At 45.8% G+C, this 7,843-nt stretch overlaps 1 long non-coding RNA gene across 1 annotated transcript; it reads left to right on the top strand.

Annotated features, from left to right (window-relative positions):
• The first annotated feature begins 5,776 nt into the window (after nt 1-5,776).
• LOC135398030 (uncharacterized) lies at nt 5,777-6,125 on the top strand. Its single transcript, XR_010423961.1, has 3 exons — nt 5,777-5,793; nt 5,887-5,983; nt 6,056-6,125. It is a non-coding gene; the product is annotated as an uncharacterized LOC135398030 (long non-coding RNA).
• Nucleotides 6,126-7,843: the final 1,718 nt, after the last annotated feature.

Here is a 7,843-nt window from a genome sequence, read left to right as displayed (position 1 = left end):
CGTTAGCCCAAGTCGTAGTTAGACACTCTTCACCAAGTTCAGCGTCTACATGGCGAAGGTTATCATGTATCCTTGCAGTGGATTCTGGGTCACTGCTGTTTAAAAGGCAATCATGAGGCCGACAGAGTGGCAACTGCTGCCTACAAGTCCCAGGCAACCGGGCCCATTGTGCTGTCGAGAGGTGACAGCAAAATGCTATTATCTGCGCTGTTTCAGCCGTTGGCTCTGCAGCAGAGGCGCCCAAGACATCAAGAACCATTCTTTCCTGGTTCAGTAGACCCACGTTTGGCATTTTGCCTCCCTCCTGTGTCGATCGTCCGTCGACCGTCAGTCGGGAAATGATCAGGCCAGCGTCGGGAGATGATCTTATGGTAGATCCTTGGTTTCCTAATTATTGTATTTTTAATTTTGCGGAAAAGCGAGCTGACATACCGGTTGACTGACCTTTCCTCCTTTTTTTCCTCCGTTCTAACCCCCCCCCCCCCCAGTCGACCCAACGCTGCCAACCCGAACAGGGTCGTGTCTACTTTTCGCCCCTCGGGATACATATGAAAAAGTTGCGTCCTCTGTGTTCATTGTTGCGATTTATCGATATTAGCCGCGTAATAACACTAATAGGTTTTTATGTTCGAAGCGAATACGAATCTTCCAGTGAAGTACCGGAGAAAAATATAGCTGCACGAAAAAGCTGCCGACCATATAATAATTAGCTGAGATAACTGAGAGGATGGCTGCTAGCTGAAGATTCATAGTGCCAGAAAATCTTGAGCTTGAGGAACGTAAAAGATGACACAACAGGAAGGCTCAAAACCAGCAATTTAGTTCAGTACTCGGTTTCCTCATTGGGATTCTCTCAACTTCAATTGTGCACAACTGAGAAAGTAAATGAACCGCAAGCAACTGATGGGAAAATAATAAACAAGCTAGTTGTTAAGGGGTTATCATTGATGCAAGTATTGGAAGAAGCACACAACATCCCCCTACGTCGTGTTCCTGAATTTGACTCCTGCGATACGCGTTGCGTGAACATGAAGAAAGAAGCCCCGCTTCCAGGGATGAGAAAATAAATTTTAGGCACGAAGAAACCTCGTTTTAGGCGCCTATAAAAAAGGCCATAAAAATCTCAATTGAGGCACTAAAAATGCCATTATAGACACTATATATTTTTTGTTTTTTTTTCATTCGTAGCTCAGAAAGTCAAACACAAAATGAATAAATCAGTTTCATCTGCAAACACAATACCGTAAATGGGAGTTGTGACAGTTTTCCAACCTAATCTCTTTGCTGCACAAAATGCAAACCTTATCCATCGAACTACGGTCACAAGGATACTATGCCATTGCCACCGGTTCCACGACACTTCTCAGAAGGATTTGTGGCAGGAAGCATACCGGCGTTTTTCGAGATAGACTTTGAGCATCGCAGGCTTTAGTTTCACGCTCAAATATCTTAGTCCTCAAATCTTTTAAGCTTCCTCTTCTAGGTTTTGTTTTCGGCATTACCGCAATTAAGGCTCGCAATAGCAGGCAAATATGGGGGATCACGTATCCTCACGCTGGACGCGGCGTCACTTTCGCTCGTGTACAGTCTCAGAAAAAATGTTGGCGTAGTTTTACTTTTTAGGAGGTAATAGTTGTCGCATATGTTGTGCCCAAAAGGTTGCAAAGTTCTACATGCCACCTCACTCTCTGCCACGAATGATAGGGTTACCGCTTCTGATTCGGTGAGCAAAGGAGGGGGAGGGGGCGTACGGCTTTTTGTAGCAATTTGGATATGTGATAATTGCTTTTACCACTCTTTTACACCCTTTATCAGACGTTATGTTGACCTAGGTGGTAACTATAGAAGTTACCACCTTTTCACACCCTTTTTTCTTAGAGTGTACCTTGCTGGCACTGACTGCTTGTGAGGAGGGCAGCTTCCTCAGATTGCCAAACTAGGGATTGTACCGGACATGATCCCACCTTCGTACGTCGCACCCCCTCCGCAGCATCTTACCGTATGTCAAATTGGTTGTACGAAAAACAAGAACATTAAAAAACAGAAACGAAAAGCTTCGGGGACTCTTACATGTAAACCGCAATAGCGCTGTGAGTTCTAGATTGCGACAAAACCGTTACGATTTTTTATAATAACGACCAACGAAACAACGACACAATGCTGGAAGGGAGAGAAAGAACGAGAAACTTCTCAGCTTACATTCCAGCACCTTTGAGATGCTGGCTTCCTTCAAGCGATCGATGATTTCAAAAGGGCGTGCTACGTGATCGATGTTAATTTCGCCTGGACAACGGAGCTTCGTCACCGCTTAAGAGCCATTACAGGCATTTTTTCATGTTTAATCGGAGATCTAGGATTCAATATGCGCCAGAATAGGCAACAACGCCGCCATAAGCATATAGGCACTATCAAGTCGATTCAGGATCCAGGACTCAATTCGCGCTCCTGTATTGAAAAGGCGCTATTAGAACCACACTTGAAAAGGAAAAGAAAAGGAAGCCTTGCCTAGGAATCCGGGGTCTACGAGTCCTCTCTTTATTTCTGAAATTCTTTTATTTTCGGAGGTTGCAGAACGCCACTGCACCAAAGCCCATCAGCACCAGCCACCCAACACACCCGGGTCCCTCAAGGCAGATTACACGCACTTACGCCGGTCTAACAGACCCATCAGTCATGAGACGACAGTTAGCACCACCAACCACCGAAGCTGTCCCCCCTCTGACTCTCTTCTCAGCTGTACTCACGGCAGTCAACGCAATTGTCTCTGCCTTTCCTGGTGCGTCGCAACTGCCCGAGGTTCAAGCGCCTTTCTCATTGGAGGCATTATCGTTCTCTCCGCATGAGGAACTGTATAGAAAGGCCCTCGCGATGCAATGGAATCCTCGCAGCCTACTTCCCTAGTAAAAAAAAAGAAAAAAAAGAAAAAGAAACAGCCTGGACTCACTGTGGAACCAGCCTGAAAAAGCCATCCCAGGCTGGAGCTGGGCTGGCCAAGGCTGTTTCCATGCTGGGAATAGTGCTGTTTGAATTTCCATTCTGACACCATCTAACTTCCATTCGGAAACAAGGATGGTTCCCTGCTGGAGCCGAGCTGGAAATGGATGTTCCAGCGAGTATGCTGAATTGTGCGAGATTCTTCGCTGTGAACGCTGTGAAGATAATGTTGGCTTCTATACGGCAAAAAAAAAAAAAAAAAGCCGAAATTAATTTCACAAATGTGTGCAATTTATGCCCAAATGTAATAAAACAATAAAATAAAATAATGAAACTGTTAGGCAGAAATAAATAAAAGAAACAAATAAATAAGTAAATACCCAAAAGTATGCAGGTTATGCACAGAACTCCACGTACATGAGTAGATTGCAAAAAATTATTGTTGATTGGCTTTACGCTGCGAGACGTGAGCGTTCCCAGTCTGTCAAACCGAAACTATAGCCATAATGCTCTCATCGTAAAATGTGACCAACCGCCACCGGCATCAACTCAGAATCTGCTTTGAACTGGGAAACGTCAGTTGTTGTGTTGGCGTCTAAGGTGCAGCCTGGTAATTTAGGTGTTTCCTCCTGCATTTCACCGACCGTATAAAAGTGTGAACGTCTTTGCATTTGTGTAGTCGTGTGCTCTGTTATGCATTTTGTTTCTGAATCCGTGCACGAGCTCCTATTACGACAAAGGGTAAGCGGCGTGTGTAGTACGGTTGATCCTCAAGTCCTAAATCTGAACCAAGAAAGGTGCAGTAGTGACCCGCTACTTATCTGTAGTTATTTGAACTGCCCTCATGATGTGTTATTGTTCCGCTTGTACGGGACGTACTTACTTTGTCGGACAGTTAAATGAGAACGAGCGACTGAGAAGTGACCTTTGTGATATCGCACATGCATGTATCAAACTTTGCATCAAATTGTGTGGTATCACATTATTGTCTCATAGTGTTGCCACTGGTGCTACACTATTTGTAGTATATCTATTATCATACCTGTTATGGGGTGTTAGTTATTCTTGTTAAAATAAATTTGTCACTTTATTCATTTGTGAGCGTGTTTCCAATTTCTGCTTTGTGCAGCAATTTATCTTGTATAAGTTGCTTCTACTTGAGCGGAACCTCCTGCCTTGGAACATGGGTTCCAGCAGAAGGTAGGCTGAAGTGGAAGCACTCCTACATCCAGCCTGCGTCCACTACGGAACCAGTACTAGACCAGTCTTTCTTCGGCTGGATGCAGACTGTTTCTAGCCTGGTACAAGCCCGTTTACAGGCTAGATTCAGTCAAATTCCAGGCCGGAACCAGCCTGTTTCTAGGTTAGATCCAATCATATTCCAGGCTGGAACCAGTCCAATAATCCAGCTGGAATTGCCACTGCATTTCCAGCTGGAATTTTTACTAGGGGTAACAAGCTCCCAGATTTTAAATCTCATCTTTACCAGTACAAGTTTCCTTTCATAGCTGTATGCGAACATGGTATTGATGCAGCACATCGCGTTACTGGTTATACAATCTATCAATCTCATCAATCCTCTGAGAGCAGAACAGCGTTATACATTCGTAATGACCTCGTTGCTGCTCCCATAGGGTCAGTTTGTCATCGATCTTATGAATATGTATCCTGTAAGATCCGCCTTGGGCACATGCTGTTAACCGTTGTCAGTATCTATCTACGTCCCGCGGTACAGGTTTCGTGGACTGACCTCCACCGCTTATTCAGTTCACTGGAATCCCCAGCTCTTGTACTGGGTGACTTCAATGCTCACATACGGCCTGGGGAAGCCGTAGAACGGACGGACGGGGGAGGAGATTGTTAGAAGCAATGGAGACTGCTCACATCTGCCTCCTAAACAACCGTCAGCCAACTTATATGCGATCACCAACGTCACTCGATGTCCTGGATCTTTCCTGGTGCTCAGCAGACATAATTCGCTACCGATGTCGACACCCGAGGTAATGACCACTTTCCCATCTATATTTCGCACGAAAGACTGCTTGTGTCACCCACTACTGAACTGATCCCTTTCGCGAACTGGGCACTCTTTCGTGCTGGCCTCCGAACATCCGTGCACACCGGCGTGTCCTTAGAGGCCCTGCAAGACATTCGTTCCGCCATGCAGGACGCGGTAGTCATGTCTAAACGGGTCCAGGTCACGTCGGTCGTTCTCCAGCAATTAACCACCTCAGTGTATTACGTCGCCGAGCCGAGAGAACGGCTCGCCGAACTGGGCAACTTCCTGACATTGTGGCGTACCGCCGGATGAAAGCTAAAATAACACGGGAACTTAAGAAAGAGGACCGGAAGCGTTGGCGTACGTTTTGTCAACACCTTTCACTATTTGACCCCGCCACAAAGATCTGGAGGACAATTGGAGCTCTGAAGGATGCGCCCCACAAAAGAATCTGTAGTACCTTCGCCGCCTAAAGACGACGAGCGCCCAGCTCGCTGGAGCGAGCGACGACGAGCGCTCAGCTGACCCGAGCGCGAGCACCTGGAATAGGTGGATGTCGTTTTCGCCGGCAGTGACGTAGCGAGTCAGTTCATCCCACGTGACTCAGTACTTCCGGTTCGAGATTTGGCAATACGCATGTATCGCGCCTGTGTTCATCTCGTACCATTGTCTCACTATGGTCGGATGTTCTGCATAAGGATGCTCTAACTCGTTTGTCAAGGGACATAAAATGTTTCGGGTACCATGGGAGAAAGCAAGACGAATGCTCTGGGCTGTAGCCATAAACCGAAAAAAAGCCGGCGGCCGTCTGTGGATGCCTGGTGTAGGCGCGCGTATCTGTGAGATGCACTTCGTGACAAGTAGGTTTTTCTCAATTTTTGAAGCACTTTAAATCGGAGCGCATTGGGTGTGATGCACGCAAGTAAAGCGTGAAATCTTCCGTTATTATGCAGGGATGCGAAGCGATGATCCGTCGCATGTGGATTACGTGCCATCAGTGTTCCGACACGATAGAGAGTCCGAGACCCGGGCTGAACGAAAAGCTAAGCGGTAAGCTTAATGGTAACTTTTTCACCTGTTCTGTGTAGTCCACTTTATGAAGTGTCATGTCTTGTTGTACAGTTATGAACGCCACATGCGCATAATGCATAAGCGAGAAGCTGCAGCTGCTCAGCAGCATCCCAGGCTCGATGGGGAAGCCGAAGTAGAGATTCTGCGCACTGATTATGGCAATACTGCATGTACCGACGATACCAGTATCGACGATCACATGGGCGACATCGCATTGACTCAGGCTAAAGGTTTGGGCCTTCAACTTGTTTAACGACAGCGAAGTTTCCACCTGTTTGATCGCGACAGTTTTTTTCTCTTTCTTCTTTTGTCATCAGCTGCCCAGACAGACGCACTCGCCTTGTGTGCAAGTTGTTCCTGCATGCAAGAAGAGAACGAGGTACTGCGGGGGACAGTCAGTACTCTACAGGAGAGAGTTGCAACTCTAACTAGGAAATTGAATGTACAGTTTGATGTAGAGCACATGAATAATGATCAAGCATTGTTCTACACAGGTACGTGCCACTTATGCAAGACAGGTGTAGCACAGTAAAAAGAAATCTCTCTGCAACTTTTCAGGTCTATCGAAACCGGTCTTCTTTGCTGTACTTACCAACGTCTCACCTGTAATTCGTGACAGCTCAAAATGCATGACACGCTCTCAGCAGCTTCTTTTGTTTCTTATAAAGCTCCGTATAGGGACGACATTCAAAGACCTCGCGTTCAGGTTTGGAGTATCCGAGCACACTGCTAGCAGTATGTTTAAATGTTGGCTCGGAACAGTGGCTTCCCTCTGTCAACGGCTCATTGTTTTCCCTGAGCCACGTGTTGCACAGAGCTGGTTGACAGAAAAGGAACGTGAACATTTTCCAAACCTAAGAGCCATAATTGACTGCTCAGAGATTCCTGATTCCAGGTGAGTGAACAGGGTATCATTCTTTACCAATTTTTAAAAATTTGTTTACAGAATTTTGGTGTATACTTGTGTTATTGGAGCTGATATTATTGGGCATCATGCAAAGTAATGTTGATAAACTCGGTGTTGATAACTAATGCTGATAAACTTGGTTGGCTTTCTTTGTAGGCCACTAAATATGAAAACTCAACAAGAGGTCTGGAGTAATTATAAACAGACCAGCACACTGAAATTTCTAGTGTGCGTCAACCCTCATGGAGCAGTAACACTCATTTCCAAAGTTTACGGGGGAAGGATATTAGACAGGCAGCTAACTCTAGACAGTGGTAAACAATTTCTCCCTGACATAGCCTTGATGTCACTGTGACGCCCACGGTGGGTTTTACTCTGGTAAACAATTGTTCTACTTTTTACAGGACTACTTGATGTAATCAGAGAGGGCGATCAAGTCCTTGCTGACAGGGGCTTCCAGCTCCACGAGGCATTTTTTTTTAAATAAGAGCTCGCCTAATCACACCTGCATCAACAAGGAACAAAGAGCAGTTTCCACATCACGAGGTCTCAACATCCAGAAGGATAACGAGAGGATAGAGAGGTAGCAAGCGAGCTGGTGGTATAGATCCATAACTTAAAAACCCGAGACTAGGGGACAAAAAAACGACAAACACAGTGTCTGTGTTTGTCGTTTTTTTGTCCCCTAGTCTCGGGTTTTTAAGTTATGGATCCAGAAGGATATCCTCCTGTAGGATTATTGTGGAACGAGCTATTGGAAATTTGAAGAAGTGGCGTATCATGGCAGGCCATGTCCCACACACACTTGTTCCATATTTCGACAGTATCCTTACTGTTGTGGCAGGGTTAAGCAACCTCACACGGCCACTGATAAGAGCAAATTAGGTTGTCGTTACAGACCATCTCTGTGTGGATCAAGAATGCAGGCAAGC

Source organism: Ornithodoros turicata, chromosome 6 (assembly GCF_037126465.1).
Source record: "Ornithodoros turicata isolate Travis chromosome 6, ASM3712646v1, whole genome shotgun sequence".
NCBI classification, from domain to species: Eukaryota; Metazoa; Arthropoda; class Arachnida; order Ixodida; family Argasidae; genus Ornithodoros; species Ornithodoros turicata.
Note: the sequence above shows the minus strand (reverse complement) of the source record. Positions and strands in the feature narration are given on the sequence as shown.